Source organism: Dermacentor silvarum, chromosome 5 (assembly GCF_013339745.2).
Source record: "Dermacentor silvarum isolate Dsil-2018 chromosome 5, BIME_Dsil_1.4, whole genome shotgun sequence".
NCBI classification, from domain to species: domain Eukaryota; kingdom Metazoa; phylum Arthropoda; class Arachnida; order Ixodida; family Ixodidae; genus Dermacentor; species Dermacentor silvarum.
Genome location: NC_051158.1, coordinates 56418012 through 56438105, shown reverse-complemented (window position 1 = coordinate 56438105; position 20094 = coordinate 56418012). Strand labels below are relative to the sequence as shown.

Sequence of the window (20094 nt, the reverse complement as noted above, 5' to 3'; positions counted from 1 at the left end):
AACACAAGGAAAGCACCGGCGAATCTCTGTTCCGCACTCCCCAGCTTTCACGTTCAGTGGAACTGCAGTACCGCTGAGTATACCATTTATATCACTCCCCCTTCAGCAATATATATATATATATATATATATATATATCAGATTTTTTACTTCAGAAATCTGTGAAACAGGGTCCACATTCACAAAGGTTTTCTTTCATAAGCTCACTTTACCATTGGCTGGACGCATTCGCTAATGATATGTCTGGCATCCTGATTGGCACCCGCTGTGGTTGCTCAGTGGCTATGGTGTTGGGCTGCTCAGCTCGAGGTCGCGGGATCGAATCCCGGCCACGGCGGCCGCATTTCGATGGGGGCGGAATGCGAAAACACCCGTGTACTTAGATTTAGTTGCACGTTAAAGAACCCCAGGTGGTCCAAATTTCCGGAGTCCCCCACTACGGCGTGCCTCATAATCAGATCGTGGTTTTGGCACGTAAAACCCCATAATTCAATTTTTGCATCCTGATTGGCTCAAAATATTTCTTACATCAATTCTAACTTAAGAAGTTTTTTTCTGAATTCGGGCCCAGTTTACTAAATATACAGTTTTCCCATGCGGTGGTAACTGAACGGAGGATGCCACCGCTTTTGAAATGAAGCGAGGTGACCAGTTAGGTATTTTAGTGAGTGCGATAATTCCTGGAAGTGTTGTATGAAAGTGTTGAAAAGCATCACCATTGTAATTTATAATTGTAATCTTTATTGATTTCTTTTTTATGACACGCACGCATGTTCTTCGTGTTCAGTTACAGCTTGCGGCATCATATTTCATGTGCCAAGCGCTGCACTTTAACCTTGTTTTACGATGAGAACATTAGGGCACTGTGCCCGAAATTGCACAATATTCGTCGCGTTCTTTCCGCAGATGTCGTAGAATTTGTCACCGCAGTCAATGTGAGATGGGCGTTCTTTTGCGTATTCCTCTCTCAGTACAGAGTCATGAACGTGGACTTCGCAGTTACGTTGTTCTGTGACATGAAGATGGGGAAGCTCCGTTTAGAACATGTACAAGGCATTCATCCTTAAGCTTAGACCAATAAGCTAGTCGGTAAGTTATATTGTATAGCATGGAGAGGCATGCTTCGCAGAATCACACAATTTATCACTTCGCTCGGCACTGCATGACTTTCTCAAGCTAAACTGTTCACAGGATACCTCGCGGCAAACAAATTGGCACCTCTGATGCATCTAAGGATTGACTAAGGCTTCCATGCTAAGGAGCGTTTTTAAAACCTGACTGCTTGTACTTATGCATGTACTTGAGAAAGACGCATTCTTTCAAAGGCTGCCTAGAAAGGGTATGTAGATATTTATTGTATTAGCAAACAGAAGCCAGAAGAATAAAAACTAAACAAGAAAGGCACAATAGGACCACTTCCTCAGATTCAAGAGCGAAATAAGCAAGTGGACTAATGTATTCGCAACATGACCGCGTTTTGATTGTCCTACAGGTATGGGTAATTCCACAATATTGTAACTAGATGACGATATACTAATGTTTTTAAAGCGAAAGCTATACTAAGGCCGTCTAGCTGAGTTTCGCCGTCGCCAGAAATTTACAGCACACATTTTACACGTTGCAGAAAAAATGTAACCGATTAGCAATACAGTTTCATCATTGAGAAATGTAATTGACTACAATTACAAATGACTGACCTACCAAAATAATTTACGAATTACTCAACAGTAACCAATTACTTCTAGGTTACTTTACTCCATACTTTTACTAGCATTGTACAGATACAGCAAGCACAATGAGCTGGCCTACCTGTTTGATTGCGTCTTCTGGAGCCTTTTATGCATTGCTTATCTGGACTACCCTTTGCATTAAAACAGTTCTACATATCACCCGCACCGTGGGAATCTATCTAATGCGAAGCATTTTCAAGTACCCGGCTATCTAGCATTGTTCGCAGTTCCGCAGAACAATATTATGTAAACGAAGGTGTTCCTATAAGTAGAGTGGTATGTGACGACGACAGCACAACAAAGCATTGTAGATGATTTTATGATGGCAAGGGCATGACTTCTACGCTCGCTGTTCGACGCGAGGCTACCGCATGGCTATATTTGGGTTCCAAGTAGGCAGTGCACGAGCATAATCTATAGAAACCCGGTCCGGCGACTGTGTGTGTGCGTGCGTCCTTCTGGTCCTGCGTCTTGGTTTCCGCAGTTTTTTTCGGTTTAAACACAGATTGTGGCGTCTTCCGTGACTACGTGTTGTACAATCGTAAGTACATATGGTTATTTCATGTGGTGTATGTTAAAATGACGATGCGATTTGTAATTCGGCGAAGAAGTGGTAAAACATGATTAACGGGGTGACCACGATATCTTTATTACGTCAGCCAGCTTCTACGTAGCGTAAGCTGCTTAGAGAGAACTCCTGGGCAAAGCGGGCCGATCCCGGAGATCTCTCGTCCGACACGGTGCCTCAGAGTGCGAGCTGTCACAAGGAAAGAAGCTGACAAGGTTGTGTGGGGTCCTTGCTCCGAGTGTTTTGAAGAGTCGGCTGGCATTAGAATGCGAGAAGCCTGCGTGCCATCGGAGCCTAATGTTAGAGCCCCTGGCTGATGTGCGCGACGACAGAGGATTCCTTACCAGAGTGACCACAAATTATTGAAAGCAGAGCTGTATATGTCTACCTCCCGTAGATTTTTCAATGTTCGTGCAGCAATAGTCCCGCGCCCTCTATGAGGAGGCAAAGTAAACCAGTAAGGCATGTGCGGACACCTGGCGTAGCAAGAGGAAAGCTAGGACAACAGGCGGCGAGTAGCAGCGAACATTGTGCCCGAGAGACTACCAATAAGCGGTGGGCTCGACAGGAACACGGGTGCCGCGAAACAGAGAATTCGGCGAAGCAACGCAGGTACCACGCAAGTAAATTGGACGAGCTCAATGGTGCGCATGGGAAATTTTGAAGGGCATTTCAAATTCAGTTGTGCGGTGTGCGACAGACTGTGGTTCTAGAACGATTTCATGGTGATTCGTAATGTTCGAGATGACGCGAAGCGTGAACGTGATGCGGTTTTGACCGCTACCCCAGCTCCTGATTTAGCCAGCTTCTCGGTTTGGCTGTGCCGCCGGAGAGATAACGGCCGTAGCGCGCATCGATCATTTGGTGTGACAGGTGGTTGCGAACAAGCCACCTGCTGCATTTCTGCACCTGCGCCGCAACATAATATTTGCCGAATAGGCAGATAGTGTGTTGCGTGCGCTGGCATGGGGAGGCAGCGTGTAGTGCGTACTGCCGATGAACAGCTCCACTGTTAGCCTAGATTAACAGAGTTGATTGGCTGCTATTTTTTCTTTAAGCGAGGCGAGGCAGGAACGTACCTTAGTAAAGCAAAGCGTGAAGAATGATAGAAAAAATGCTTCGCTATAAAACGTTCCTTTGTAAACTATCCTCGATGATTAGGTAAGCCAATCCGAAGGATTTCTCTCCTGCACACGCAGCGCACAGCCCGAACGAACTCTTGTGCTTCCGGGGAAAGGCTCAGTCGACGAGCGCATGGGTGGGAGCGACTCCCTGATGACGTACGATTGTAACGAAAGGCGGTCACATATGCTGCACGCTGTACCCAATTCGTCTTGACAAAGTGCTTTTGAAAGTATGCGTCTGCGTCCTGCAAGTGGCGGTCCTGCAATCGGCGCCATTTTGTCTCTCCCGCCTCTTTTGTGGCCATTGACTTGACGTGCCACTGTTCTTCGGTGGCGCGTCGCTTCTCTTCGTCAGGCTTCACGGCTTCGCGCATCTTGTCGGCCGGTCGCGTCCGCTCTTGTATCGTTGCATCAGTACCCATCGAATACCTCGGTAGTAATTTCTCTTTTGTGGCCATTGACTTGACGTGCCACTGTTCTTCGGTGGCACGTCGCTTCTCTTCGTCAAGCTTCACGGCTTCGCGCATCTTGTCGGCCGGTCGCGTCCGCTCTTGTATCGTTGCATCAGTACCCATCGAATACCTCGGTAGTAATTTGTTGTTGTCGCCTTCAACTTATCGCCCGTACCCACGAGGTTATGAAAACACTTCGCATTATAACAAATATTTATTGGTTTTACAGATAAATAGTTCATTCTCATTTAGTCCTTAATTTCTGGTAATAGATGAACCGTGTCACGTTTACCCACATCCGTCTGATAATTCAGAGTGTCGCCAATTTGATGTGGGTTGTAAATGGTGGGCACGTTGTCTCAGATATGAATGCAAATTTGATTGTGTGTGTGTGTGTGTGTGTGTGTGTGTAGGCGTGCGTGAACTTCCGAGTGTTAGACAATGGTTATACGCATGTTTTTGCGGTTCCGTCAGAAACAGAAATCTGACGCCAGCCAATTTTTTTATCGTGTTCGACAAGGTCACCTTTCTGAAGTTCCTCGTCGACGCTGGAACCCAGGTAAGCATCCTGCCAACGACACGCGCGGATCATACCAAACAGCCGATGCAGTAGCTGTGAGCAGCCAACGGCTCCCGTATACCCTTCTACAGGTAGCATTTACTGACGCTGAATCTGGGTCTGCTTTTCCCATCTTGAGTCGTCTTTTCCTCCACAGATCATACACTGGCAACGTTTTAATCTGTGTAGTTGAATTGCACGTAACTAAAATAATAATTGTAACACCTCTATGAATAGAACTTCAATGGAAATTTCCCTTTGGTTGTGCAAGGTCACAAAAGTCTGCTGCAGATTTCCACTTACCTCCACCATTGCCGACGAGATGAACTACAAAAATGCCACACGTACACCTGAGATTCACATACTCTAGTGTCTTTCTAACCGTTATACCTAAAAAAAGAATTGTAAAGGAATAATTCGAGTCATTCTGAAAAGCACAGGTTTGGTTTAGTGAAAAGACCACATCTATTTATTTGCCTTATAAATAAAGATCGCTTCCCTGACAATCGTTTACCGCCTAGCTGGCTTAGCGGCTATGTCGTTGCGCTGCTAAGCACGAGGTCGCGCAATCAAATCCCGACCTCTGCGGCCGAATTCCGATAGGGGGCGCAATGCAGAAATGCCCATGTGTCGTGCATTGCTTGCAGGTTAAAAAAACCCAGGTGTTTTATTTCTTTCTTTCTGTGGGTTTATTAAAGGCAAATTCGGTACAAAATTGCCTTGGGAGACACGGCTAAAGGCTGAGGAAATGCCTGACTTGGCCGTGCCACCCTGGCAGCAAAGCAGCGACATGATGCAGTGGGAGGAAGAGAAAATAAACACACAATAAATGCATGTTTATGCTGTACAGGTCAAAACATAAAAGCGAGTTGATTGTACATACAAGTAATCGGTGTCCGCATGAGAGAAATCGCAGTACTAGACAAAATTGTGAAAGGCACTATTAGCACTATTGCACAGCTATAAGGAACAACATGTCAAAGTGTTAAGGTACGTCAAGTGTTTTAGACATCGTGAGAACGTTCGTATTCTTCAGCTAGTAGTTCTCTTGTTATTCTTGTAAATGCTTTAGATGAAGTTCCACACTCCAGTAAATGTAGTATGGTTGGGTATTGATTCAACATGTCTGGTATTTGATAAGTTAATCGTTGGTCTCAGTAGTTGGTGCGTGATCGAGGTTTGTATATTAAGCTCTGGCGTAGGTTGTACGGGGTTTGCTTAACATGATATGTATCCAATAAAAATGATGAATTTACCCGATACTGACGTAGTATCTCCAAACATAGCTTGTGTCTGTATAACTGCTTGATAGGCAATATTTTATAGGTTTTGAAATATGGTCGTGTGCTTTCGCGAAGTGAAATGTTTGAAATTGCACGTATTGCACGCTTCTCTAGACCCCAATTCAAGTGTGCCACCTAATAGAATCTTGGTTCTCGCCCGACAAACTCTAACATTGTTTTGCAGTTATTTCCTATTAACGCTGCTGCTAAAGAGAATAAATATTTCTCCTCGTTTCAAGGAAAGCTAACATTCGTAGACTTCTTAGAACAATAGCAGTCACTCGAGAACACGTGCGTGTAAAAAAATTATCGGCTATCGGTGACGATAGCGCCCCCCAAGCACCAGCTTTAGCGGATGATAAAAGCGACACATCGCCACCACCGACCACATTTAAAACTTCAGGTGCCACAATGCTCTCCTGCGAGCTCCCATTCTTCTCAAAAAGTTATTACTGTTGGCTTTGGATGGTTGGCGTTGACAAAGAAATCTGCGCTTTAGTACGCGTTCATATTTTCTGTACTGAAGACGCGTCACTTGTTTTAGTACACAAGGTAAGGGTAAGGTGCGGATAAGGTAAGGAAAGATAAGGTACAAGCAGCCCCTGTACCTCACCGTGTTAAGGTGCATGAAAGGCCCGTTTATATTCCGACGTTTCCGGCGCGCGGGCCAGCGTCGTTTGCGGCCGGTCACGCTACGCCGCTTACGCTGCACCAGCCGAAACGCTATCTCCTCTATACTCCGACGCGCACGCCGTTGGCTGTTATCTTCGGAGCATGCGCAGAACGATCCCAAGCCCGCGCACCGCTTTAAACCATCAGCGAAGCGGCGTGGGCGCCTTTATTTCTTCGCGCGAAAGGCATTGTGGGTCGGCGCAGTCGACGCGACCAACGCGCGAATGGGTCAGGAGCCAATTCGGCGCCGGGCACGTCGGGGCGCGCCGAAGCCGCCGGTTACGTTGGCTGCGCCGGTGCGCCCGACTATTGACCCTTTTCACAAACCGACGTTTGAGCAGCGCCATTGGCCGACACGAGCGACGTCTAGCGTCGCCGCCATTTTGGACTGTGCGCCTAGCGAGAGCAGGCCGGCCGCACTTCGGTTGTGTCATCTTCGCCGCGCATTATTTCGATTGTTTTCTTCCGCTTCGCTTGTCTTGTGCCGCTTGACTTGTTACATGTTTCACGTGCTCGAGTGAGCGCTCAGTGTAGTGTGCCATGGCAACAGTAAGCCCAGCCAGTGGATGTGGTGTTTCTTCGTCGGTAGCGGCGGCAGCCGCGTCTGCTTCGTCGAGACCTGGCGTGCTAATCAGCGGTATATCTCATTGTTATTGCTGGGCACACGTGACCGTATCGTCGATTGAATCTGATCACCATTACGTTTCGCGGTTGAGGGTTGCCTCATTTAGCGAAAGCAGGCGCGTACGTAGCTGTCGGGCAATGCTTAGAACCAGGCACCGGCGGCCCGACGACGCGTGTCAGTGGTTGGTAGATATGCGGTGGTTACTCCATACGCTTCCGACGCAACTGAACAGCTCAATCATGCAAAATTTATTGGATCTGGTGCAGTGCAGGGTGCTTATAACCAAATGTCAAAGCATAAGCGTGGCGATCGAGCACCGCGGTATACCTGCAGCGAACCGATGCGCGACAGTGATCACCTATGCCAGCACAACTGATACAGCCCAGGTGCTACATTTTTATTTTAGTATTTAGTATTTATTTATTTATACATACTGTCAATCCCAATAGGGATTATAACATGACTTGTTATAAAGATATATTTGTTTACCTATTTTTCACGTTTGTTTACCTGGAATGGCTTTTCTTTCGAATGTCTGAATTTGGAACAAGCTTCGCTCACGGTGAACCTTAACGAAGATCGTGCGCGAAGTTTGTATTGAAGATATTGCGTACGGCAAGAATTGTTCGTGTGCGCTATCTCTGAAGCGAAATAAGCCAATAGTATTTCAGCGTTAGGGCCGTCTCTGCTCTTTCTCTTCTTTCCTTTACACTTTCTCACTGTGCTATGTTCATAATAAAGTAATGTCGAGTCTTAACAATTGCCTAAATACATATGGATATGACTGTAAACCACTACTGACCGTGAGTGAAAAGCGCTTAGTGGTCAGCGAAGCAGTCACTGCACGCACGTATTTCACTTGATCGACTGTGCGATTTTTTTTTTCGTTACTGTTATTCTTGCAAGCATGATGCTATTGTCCGCGTACCCATGCGAATACCGTTTTTTACGTTCTTGCGCGGGCTCACATAGCGCGTTTCTACGCCACGCACAGTTAGCGCATTATGGTTCCCGAACTCTAGCAATGGCGCTAGGCCGCGCTAATGAGGTTGACTCGTTCGTTTTTGCATACTCTTGCTGCCCAAGCACATATACAACGCTCAAAGATGGGTGAGCTCGATGCAGCACAACACTGTTGAAGTTAATTACCTTTATGGGCAGGGCCGCGCAGGGTGCGTGTGAACGCAGAGACAATGTTTTGGTGGACACAGGGTCCGCATACATATTCAATGGGACACGACTTTTCCAGATCGCTGCGAAGTGTATTTACCGACTAGTTCTCTCGCAGAGTGCTGCAATTTGTCTTATACTGGTGTCACAAGGCCACTTTTGAAGTGACCGATCTGGATCGGAACATTCCACCGCGATTGGCTCCCTGAGCAAAGAAGCCAATCGCGACCAAGAAATTCGACCCATATCGGGCTCGATCACGATCAAAAGTTCGCCGTGTGACCCCCGTATTAGGCACTGGAATGAAGTCGTGTTTGAAAGAATAACAAATGTAGCCTCTGTCACTACATACGAGAAAATTTTGCAATTAACGAAGCGCTGACTATTCTCGCAACCTAGTGAGAAATTCGCCGAAAAGAGTTTACCCAAATGCGTTATCTTACTGATGTGTGCATTGGTTGACATTAGACTGAAATGCCAAGTCTTCAGGTGATGCAGGAAACCGGCGAAGCGTGAACATACCACGTCGCGGCAGTGGTCTCGCGGAGTGCTGTGTTGTGGACACACTTAGTCCCCAAAATCGTTATTTTCCGCTGGTTCTTTGTGCACCCATAAACTGCACAGTGCTGGCCTGTAGCCTTTTGATGAGTATATATGCATTATTTACGAGCGTAAGTCATTTGTGACAAAAATAAACGGAAACATCGAAGGAAAGCTACCACTCCGCAATGCAAGCGCAAGGCAAGCTCACAGTCCAGACCGAACAGGCAACACTGACACATACTCTCCACGCCAGACCGTCGGAAGCGCCCTCGTGAAAACGTCTATAGAGGGGGTCGTTTTCGCCAACGTGACGTAGCGTGCGCGCGCTCACGTTACGTCGGACTATAAACGGCCCTGAAGAAGTCGCAAGCTAACAACGAGGCGAAAGAAAAGAAACCACTCTACACTTGACGGCTTTTGCACAGTCTATGAAAGGTAGCTTCTGAAAGTGGTGCAGATCTCTGGGAATTGTTTGCTAGATTTTCCAACTGGGTAGTCTATACCCTAATTAAGCGAGGGTCTATGGTCTTTACTGCTTGAATTTCGGTCCATGATTGGTATCTGCTTTTTCAATCACCATTATAACGCCATATTACTACTAGTGATGTTTGCATGGATGGTAAACGTTCAATCCTCTTTCGATCACAATCTAGGCTATGCACTCACGAGTGTAGGTAGAAGTGACTCATGGTGAAGGCATGCGCTTAGTCTAAAGAAAAGTTGTGAAATTGAGCAAGTGCGTAGTTTTTCTTTATTCCATAATTTGTTTTATAAGGAAACCGAACTGTTGATGCAAAAAGTGTAAAACGTAATCAATGAGCGAATGATTCATTCTTGCAACCATCAAAAGTTTCTCATCTTCCGGCAATTGAATTCCCCATGCACTATTGCCGCGGGCGAAATATTATACGTTTTGCTAAGAGTTTCGCCACAACTACAGAATTATTACGAGATTGCAGCGGAGCCCGCTTTGTGAAATCTTAAGTGAAAACTACATTTTAGTTATTATATTACAGTCAAGTAGACGAAGCACATGGTAATGGCTAAGGACGCAACACACAATTCAATGTCTGGGGCTTGGTTAAGAAGTTTGTGCTTAGATCATTTTCTTACGCTGTGTTTTCCGATGTACAATACAACGGAAACGAGTGGAAGTCTAGCTGAGATCTCGCATTGTTTGGAAAGTCGCAGTTTCATGAAAAAACGAAAAGAATCAACGGCGATAGCAAGGTTTGAGAATTTGTCACAAAGAAAGATTCGTAGATTTATGGTCAGCATATAATGTAGTAAACATTTGCATAGTAACTGAGTACACACTGTGTCACAAATCCAAATAGATATGGACAGTTTACTCGATTACTGCAAGTGCTTCAGGCCACGCTTGTGTTATGAGGCGACCAGGCTCTGGGTGGCGCGCTTGCTTGTTCCAATGTGAATGTTCCATGCTGCAGCTTGCTTTACCACTTCACTGTTCCGCGCCTTCGAAACTAAGTAGATCATGTGACCTTCCCCACTGCGTGCGAGTGAAGGCAGCGCGCACCAAGTGCATCATCGCTTTCTCACCCTAAATGCTAGTCCTTACTGTCGAATTCGCAAGCTTGCGGTCACCGCAGATCACGTGACCTACAAATTCGGTGTGTAAATGTGAACTAGGTGCTCTCCTGCCAGTGGGCAGCGCATGGGTTGTCTTACCTGGCAAAATACGGTGGTGGTGGTGGTGGTGGTGGCGGCAGCAACGACCCGAGCACGCCTCAACTGTCCACTATCCCAATAAAAATGCACCTTTTGCAGGGCGAACAATGCAAGATTTGCTACATAAACATAACCGCCCTGCTGAAGGCATTGGAGTTTTATTTAGCGTCCGGCGCGCGGAAAGTTCCAGCCAGATGTAGGACGCAGGCGCGTTTGACAGCGAAGCTGTTTATGCGGACCCTGTGCCGTCGTTGAAGGATTTCGCTAAAAAGGGACCACGTGACCTAGCGAGAGAGGAAAAGAAGAGCTCAACAGGGGGAGAGGGGTTGGAGTGACCATTTTCCCCCTCATAGAATGCTGTGAGAGGGTGCAGATAAAAAGGATGACGGTAGGGGCATTGACGTAAGTCGCGCCGTCCAATAGTCGCGTAGGAGGGAGGGGGAGAGCGAGAGGCGCGCCAACCAATAGCGGTGTAGGAAAAAAATAGGTGAATGGAGGAGTGGGGTGCGAGAAGAGCTCGCGTTAGCATTGGTTGTATATACGGAGCTTTGGATTAGTGTTTCTAGACATTTCTTCCCATCTAGAACTAAGGGAAAAACCATGAGTAATTCCTACTCTTGAGGAAGAAGCTGCCTACCGCGAGCGTCAACGAGAGTTGGTTCGTGAACGGGCTTGTCGTCGTAGGGCGGACCCCGAGCTGCGTACCAGAGGCCGATCCTGAAGTGCGTGCCCGAGACACGGAAACACATCGGCAGCGCCGGGAGCCAGCTTTGCGGTTCGACCATCTTGACGAAGTGGAAGGGGCGGTGATTTTTTTTTTTCGCTTAAGGCACAGTGAATGGCATGAGGGTGGCGGTGGCTACTGCGCCACAATTTCTCTACGAAAATAACCGTTTTTCAAAGAAAATGGTCACAGGCCTGCGCAGCACACGCCGCACAGTCACAGCGTAAGCTGGCGGAGCGGCTCAAGAGTAGCTCCAATTTCGGCCCCACACACACCAGGGTTTTCGCGACAAAGTCTCTTCGCCTCGTTTTGCCGAGAGCGATCTGAACGGTCCACCCGGCGTCGACGGCGGGCTGCGGCTTGTAATGCTCTCTGCACAGCAGTCTGCAGAGCCCGAAGATGCGTGGGTGTAGCCACGCACGTAGCTCTTCGATTCGCTTCTTCAGCAGCGGTTCGGACCTTGCGAGGAGATGCTATAACGTGTACCGAAGAGGTATCCAGAATACGTGGCGCACATCTCACATCGGAATTGTGATGATTGCGCGCCTCGTCTGAATCGCATCTAGTGGTCTGCGCCTGCGCACGCTGCGTTTGCAGGCACCCTAAATAGATGGCGCCACCATACCGGCGGAGGCTAGGGATCGCGTTTTCTTTATTGCGTGCCTCGTCTGAATGGCATCTGGTCCTTTGCGTATGCTGCGTTTTCAGGCGCCTTAACAAGATGGCGCTACCATACTGGCGGAGGCTCAGATCGTCTGCGCCTGCATTAAAGGGCATTTTTCCGGTGCCCGATAGCAAGCGCTTGCGTGGCTCAGTGGTACAGTATCTCGCTCCCACACAGCAGGCGTGAGTTCAATCCCGGCGTGAACCGGGAACGTTTTCGCATTTTGTGCGAAAGCCGTTACGCTCGCCGGACGTCGGCGGAGGCGGACACCATCGCGAACCGAAACGGCTATTGGAAGGAGCCCATAACAGCTAACGCTGTAAAAAAAAAGTTAAAAGCATTTGTGTGAGCAGGTAGGGGTGTTTAGGTTGTATTTTGTGAAAATTTAGGCCGCTCTCGCGTACCAGGCTCTGAAAAAGTAAAATATTGATTGTCGTGTGCGGTATTACGTTTCGTGAGCATTCCGCCTTATAGTACGCCTTATGCCTATCACTGCTCCACTCTCGTACAAAACTGCGACGTTTTAGCACCCAGGTGCTTTATTTAATTGAAAAGTTTTACAGCGGAGCTGTTAGAACCTCGATATAATGATGATTCCATCGTCCTCGACTTCGCTAAGCTGGGTGAGAGAGAGCGGTGAGACAGTGAAAGCAGAGTATAAAAATAGCCTCGCGCAGCATAGCAGATGCGAGGTGGAGGGGAGGAGCCAGGCAGGTGATTGTGGGACGCGTAGAGCTGCTGCCGACGCCGACCGCGTTTCCCCGCGGTCGCGCCGAACGCGCCCGGTGTCCGTGCCTGCAGCCGATGCCTCTGGTGGTGGTTCGGCAGGTTTTGACCAGAGAACTGGACACTCGTCGCATCCGAAAGACTGAAGCGAGAACTAGGGAAGCTGAATGCAAGCATCGCAGAAGAGAATATCCCAAGTTTAGAGTGATGGAAGCTGAGAGCTCGCGTAGGCGAAGAACTGAAGATCTGGAGGCTCGTGAATGTGGTCTATTGAATTCATCGCGACACACGCAGAACATCGCGAAGAAATCCTAAGCGCCAGAAAACTAAGTGTGTGGTTCGCCACTACTTTACAAGACTTTTCCCAGCTCCGCTGTTCTCTGGTGTTTGCGGTAGCAGAACCACGCACAATTTTTTTCCTAACCGCTCTAAATGTATGGTTTTATCCAGCTGTCGTTTTGTAGTCTATAGTTCCTGCCAATCATTATAGGGTTGATAATAGATGCGCATATCCTCAAAAGCAATGCTGTAACGACACGACATAAATCCATAAATTCTGCGCAGCATCCGAAGAAATAATGTGATCTAATGAAATGTACAACAAATAGAAAATAAATAACGTATTACCGCATTTTCTCAACAGCCTACAAATGCCAGAAGCTTTATTGTAAAAAATGATTCAGGAAAATTCAGATACTACCTGTGACTAGTTGAGTTTCTACTTCCTTTCTAGCCGATACGGCGGGTACTGTATCTCCTGAAATGAGAAGAAAAATGCATGCGTGAAGCGCGAATCATAATCTGTACTGAGAGAAAAAAAAGATGAGTATGCTTCAGCAGTTAGATAAGCATTTTGAACCGTCGAGCTGCCAGTCTATTTAACAAAAAAAAAAGTGGTCGCAGTTTCACCTGAAAGGAGAAGCATCAATTGCGATAGCAAATTTGTAGAGAGCTATACGGAGTAATGATAGTAGCTTTATCAGCTGTATAAACTTGGACATGCAGCAGCACCGGCAACACGCAGAACTAATGTCGACGCCGTCGGCGTTTTGCCCGCGTTCGCACAAAATACGTGCGGCGTTGCCGACTGTTGCAGGAGCCTCTGATATAAATAGGCACTTGGTGCCACAGCTAAACGTCATCTCCCTTCCCTCCCCCCCCCCCCCCCCCCACCGCCTTTCGCGCGTCGGAAGAAGGCGCGTTTGCTCTACATATATGGTGATTGTAAAGGAGGAAAGAGACGCCTACTTCTGCAGCCTTTAAGGAAGTACGGCGCAGAACGCGCGTTTGTTCTCCGCCGTGGGTTCACTCCCCGTGAAAGAGCGCGTCCCTCGCGCCCTTTCACTCGCACATACAGCGTTCGGCGGCGCGCGGCGATTTCATCTCCATTGACGTCATACGGAACCTCACGGCAACGGCGACGACGACGGCGACGCCGACGGCAGAAATCTGCTTTGGAGTGTCCATATAATTGCTATCGCAATAAAATTTAATCGACTCCTCAGCCGGTTTAGGCACAGCAAACAGAGAACAGCAGATATTTTATCACACGTTGACGATCGTGTCAGCAAAGTATGACATCAGCGGGTACCATAAATGACTAAATATTTGAACAAGAGACGAGGCGGTCTCCTGAAAGGAGCGCCTTGTAACGCGCACGATATAATGGCGGTCTCAACCGAGATCTTGCGGCCACCTTTGGAAGCAGGGAAAACCATGATACAGGATAATTATAGTGCACAATTTGGATGCCTCTCGGAACTTTTCGCTGAGGCGTACTCGGCTTTACAAGAAGTTTCCACAAATGTGGACACTGGTAGAAAACAGAATAATTTGTGAGAACGCACTAAGGGGGCAGCTTCGTTTTTAAACGCCGCATCAGCTGAGATGGCGTCGTCCTTTGTATGACAATGGCACGCGATTCTAATAGCTCGCAATAATTCGCTCAGGAGAAGTTGGACATAAAAACGTGCCCAAAAATGTGGCCACTGGTAGTGAACAGGACAGCTCAGTTAAATGTGTAGCGCTTCGTGTTCGTCCCTTCTCAGACCTATAATATGCCGCTTCATCAGGATGCTGCCATTATGCGTAATATTTATATCTCTAATAAACATAAGCTCTCACATGAGGAAGCACTGCCTTTCCGACATATTCTTGATGCTCTGCAGGCTTTTGACACGTTAGAGGTAGAGGAAGTTGATTTTTCTCATTCTGTTTAGAGGCTGTAGTTTTCTCATTTGCACTAGACTATAAACACGAGGAATGATAATATTTGTCGAGAATCACTACGCAAAAGGCACAGTGCACGAATGATCCGTGGTAATGAGCGCTTAGTGAAGAGTGTATAAACTTGGCAAATAATGGTGAGCATAGTTGCAGTATTCTGAAGTAAAGCTCTGCAACGGAAGGAAGCAATCCTAGAGATTGGTATATGGTGAAGGGTTGTTTTGACCTGAATGAGTGCTTCAATGTTCAGAATTTGCTGACGGCCACCAAAGTCACGCACGGAGCCTTAGACTTTCAAGTTTGCTGAATCTGGTGCTTCCCTCATTTCAGCAAGGTCAGAGGGGCACACTAAAAATGCTGAAGCCGGATAGAATAAAAGCTGGCATTGACACAACGAAAAGTTGCCTCATATTTCAGCGGACGCCTAGTGTGAAACCTTCCAGTAACAGTATACAGATGTTGCGAAACAAGCTAGAAAAAGATAGATGAGCTGCTTAGCGGGCAAATTTAGGCAAAGAAGCATGAGGGGGCGACAAGCGAGGAATATGGCAAATTTTTGATCCCCTAAAGCTTTCCGTGAACACTGGAGGTATGAATAAAATTTTTTTCGTTTTTTTTCGGGATGAACTTATTTTCACTTTCATACACGCACAGCACATTTTATAACGGTAGCAATTATATGGACCCTCCAGGCGCATTTTCGCCGTCGCCGTGATGTTTAGTGAAAACTCCAAGGGCGATAACATCGTCGAAGCGCGCCGTATGCTGTATGTGCGAGTGAATGCTTGGGCGGGGAGCCGACGATCCCTGCTCAATGTTGCTCGCGCAAGGAAGGAAAACGGGAAGGAAGCGCTCCGTCTTCCATCGCACACTAGGCTCCAGGGCGAGGGAAGGATGGGAAGCGGTGTTGTACTTCCGCAACAACTACGGTTTCCGCAGCCGCGCGCGCCATATCTTGAAAGCGATCTGCGTTGAGAGCAGTCTAGGCACCTCGACGGCTCAAACCTGCGTTCATGTTGCGTTCTCACCGCTCAGTTTGCGCTAAAGCGATAAACAGCACGAAGGTCACTTCACTCGCTGCTGCTGCCACACTTCTTCACGCCAGCGTTTTGACAGCTAGTGTCCGCGCTCATTGATTGTGATGTTCATGTTTGCCTGAGCGCGCTGACGCCATGGTTGTTAATTAGCTAGAAAGCAAATGTTTGCAAGTTTGTACAGTCGATTAAACTACTATTCTTACATTGTTAGTCTAGTTAGTCTAGTCTGTTATTTCGGGCGAAACTATGACTCTTTGTAATAAAGATGTTCGAATAAAGTTTTGCACACTTATTTATTACATAGTTGACAGTGGACTGAACCACCGAAAATAATATTGTACGACGACTTCGGACATGGGTCCAAAAAAAAGAGCATACTTATCAGAAAAGCATGTTTCCTAATACAATTATCATGTTTCGAATACTTTACCCAATATTCGGTTTCTCCCTTTCTATTAATTATCCTTCAACCAGTAACCCAAGTTTGTCTGCTAGATTGGACTCTAAAGTATGTGCTGCCTGCTGTCTTGTCTAGCAGACAACACGAACCACTGACTATGTGGTCAAAAGCAAAATTATCAGCTGGCTGCTGTTAAGCGTAGTGGACAACTTGAGTACTCGTATATCAGTCATTGGGTATATGTTCCCGAAGACACAGCTTGGTAACTGCATTTGTCATATTGTTACATGCCTATTAATGACAAATACACCAATATGGGCAAGTCTAGAGGGCACGAGGGGTATGAAGCCTTAAAGGGACACTAAAGAGAAGCCAGAAGTTCAGCTTTAATGCTAGATTATCCTATAACGATCACAGACATACCATTCTTACTGCGAACAGAGGTTTAATAAGCGAGAAAATTGCGAAAAACTAAAGGATAGGTGATTACGCGCCTTCGAATTTCCCACACTACACGTTCGTGACGTCGGAGACCACAATCGCAGCCCGGTCGCGATTGGTCGAGAGCAATTTGTCGCTGTTAATAAAACGCAAAATCAAATAAACCTTAAATGTACATAATCAGCATTTGCCAACTTTTTAAGCCGTTTCAAGCGAGGACGTACAAGTTTAGCGCAAAATTAAATAAGTAATGAGAAAAAATGGCGTGGCGTTACATGCGGTCATGATAGTTTCGTAGTTTCGTTTTTGCTCCATGCATCATCGCGCGCGCCTGTTCCGCTCTACAGTGTTGCAGTCTTTGCGTGTTGCGTGGCTCGAAAAACGTTGACTTCTCGGGAAATAGCCAGAAAATTCCTCGTGTGTGTAGTGTTGAGGGTTTTATAAACGGCGCAAGGTGCTTGCTCATGGGCACCGGCAGGGTTGATTCGACTGTCTTTTCATGTGGTGTCACGCGATGAGCTCCGGCGTTCGCAATGGTTCAGTGCTCTGCCGATGATAAAACCACGAAAAACCAGAGAAACCGATGGTGTGCTCTCTGCATTTCTCGCCCTCGGATTATGTATATAATCCTGCCCACGGAAAGTTTCTTGGCGTGCCCCAGAGGCCAGTCCTTTCTCGAGCAGCTGTTCCATCAATGTCGCCTTCATCAAAGCCCCTACTGATGCCACCGCAGCAGCAAACTGGCGGCTCGGTGAGTGCTGAACGTCATTAAAAAAAGACACGACAAAACCATACCGAGTGCGTGCGCAAATTTCTACGCTTTTTCTGTCGGGAACATCGTCGACTGGCTGACCGGCTGCCTCACCTTCCGCCAACGAAAACGAGGCTTCGCTTTCCATCGGCGCGGCCGACTGCTCACCGCCATCGTACGTGGAAACACCTACAGCGCGACCACGGAGGATCATTTCTTGCTCCGTTTCACTGAAGTCGCTCTAATGCAATCCTGCTTGCCTGGCGAGCTCTTCGTTGCAAGGTTCAGCATCAGCAACGGTATCCATCGCGGCCACAGAACACCTAAGCAAAAGTCGCAGCGAACTTAAACGCAGCGGCCATGCATCTTATGATGGAGCGAGCGCCCCGGCCGTTTACACAAGCGGTGACGTATCATGGCGCCCTCTGATTCGCTGAGAGCAATGAAATCCCTGACGACACTGCTTTAGCGCCGAATCTTGGGTGAGAGAAATTGAGGAAGAGATATCTGGTCTTTGTTTGCGAATTTCTCTGCTAATAACTAATATTTTCCACCCAACAAAAACTGCATGCATTCCTGAAGGTCCCTCTTTTATTCCAGCTGAATTTCCTGTTTCTCTTTAGTGTCCCTTTAATTATGAAAAAGTGATAGCGCCATATGCAGAGCACATAGCGCTGCGTCTAACGCAGCTGCTTCATGGAGGTCCATTGCTACAAAATTGTATTTATGATATTAGGGATAATAAGGTGTTTTAGCTGAGATGCATTCATTACAAGATATACTGTGTTGTGGTATCACTTGACATTGCAATGTAGTTGGCAGTGAGAACACCACTTCATGAATCTGCGGTGGCAGTACTGCATGTCATTACATTTCTTTATTGCTAATCACAGTCTTGTCGACTCTCATCGTTAGATGAATTGTAAGGAAATTCTATAGTATTTAATCGTTACAACCCCAAGATTTCTCAGGCCTCATTAGTTTTGACTGTTGCACCGATATATATATCTCCTCTTTAGCTGCCCCAAAATTTTGGTTATTGTGAGCTCGATCTAAATCTAAGTTCTGACGTGAAACTCCCATTTTTAAAAAATAACTGGTATCATACAAGGAGCGAGAGGGGGGGGGGGGGTCGAAAGCCAAAATAGTGTAACCAGACGCACGTCCGGTTTGCTACCGTGCATTAAAGCAAAGGCGAACGTGCTGAAAGAAATAAAGAAGGGAAGAGGGAGAGAGCGCACCAATCGCACGCGTGCTCGAAGGAGCAGACCAAGTCCACAAATGCTCACGGAGAGCTCTTAAACTTTATATACCGTAAAAGCGCCTCCATTGCTTTCTGTGCCCGCGACACCTAGGGCCATGGTACAAACCTCTTGGCTTCTGTAAATGGCATTTTGTCTATTCGGCCTAATGCCGTCCGGAGAGGGTGGTGCTGCATGTCATAACGGGGCCAAAAGCACAAAAGATGTTCTGTGCTTTGTTTGATGCCGCAGAAGTCACACGTAGGCGCGTCTGACATCCGTGTGGGGAACGAGTATGCGCGAACGCAACTTCGATCCAGAGGTATACATATAGCATAACAACGTTGCATTCGAGAGGGAAATTCTTGATGACAGGTGCAGCTTGAACGAAGAATCAAGATAATGTAGGCGACATGTCGGGGAATTAAGAGGCGACCGAAAGGTGTACTTGATAGTCGAGCTAGGAAATAAGGTCTCCTGACAGTGTCCGTTCTTGTTAGTTGGGTCGCAACCATCCGGTTCCCTTCATGAGCCCACCAGGACGCGTTATCGATGAACTCTATACCAGCAATATAAGTACGGCCTGGCAAGTCACTAAAATCTCACGTCGCGTGTTTTCTTACGAGGGTGAGTGCTCATTTCGTATCTTCTGCATCAATTGCTCGTGAGTCCTGTGACGGAGGGCAAACTACGAACTCTGAAGGGCTGTCTTTGAGTCCCAAAATATGACCCATTTGCGTGGTCGCTCTTGTAGAACGTGTTTTAGAGCAGCTCGCTGGACAGCAAGTGCAGGTCTCGTATGCGACAATTTAGGTATTAAATTCGAAGCATTTCTTGGCGAACATTTGCTACTTTGACAGTATCTATCTATCTATCTATCTATCTATCTATCTATCTATCTATCTATCTATCTATCTATCTATCTGTCTGTCTATCTATCTAGCCGCCTACATCTTCAGACTCTCATGGTCGTTTCGCTAACTTGGTATGTACGTAAATTTGCATACTATGACAAGAGTATATGACGAGCATAAATGATATGTCTTGACATGAATATCATGACATGCCTGTCATGTAGGTCATGAAACAGCCGCCTACGTCTTGGTGCTCTCATGGGCGTTTCGTTAACTTGGTAGGTACCAAAATTGGCATAGTATGACATGAGTGTATGACAAACATAAGTGATAGGTCATGACATGCGTGTGATGTAGGTCATGAAAACGACCCTGCGAAAAAGATTAACACTTAAACCACTGAAATTGGGTCGCACGTGGGTGCAAAGTAAAGGAAACACTAAAGGATGCTGGTAGAAGTCATAGTCATGAGCATGACTCAGCAAAAATGACAATGACTCAGCGAAAAATATTGTTACGCGAAGGACGAATGAGACGATCAACTATTTACAGATTATATTTGCAACAGCTGTTGCAGCGCTGACCGGTTGCATTTTACAGCGCGAGCACAGT

At 46.9% G+C, this 20094-nt stretch overlaps 1 long non-coding RNA gene across 1 annotated transcript; it reads right to left on the bottom strand.

The window, feature by feature from the left end:
- Positions 1-773: 773 nt before the first annotated feature.
- On the bottom strand, positions 774-13294 carry LOC125945356 (uncharacterized). The gene is made up of 3 exons (XR_007466844.1): positions 13233-13294; positions 4737-4823; positions 774-1009 (listed from the first exon to the last, which is right to left on the bottom strand). It is a non-coding gene; the product is annotated as an uncharacterized LOC125945356 (long non-coding RNA).
- Positions 13295-20094: the final 6800 nt, after the last annotated feature.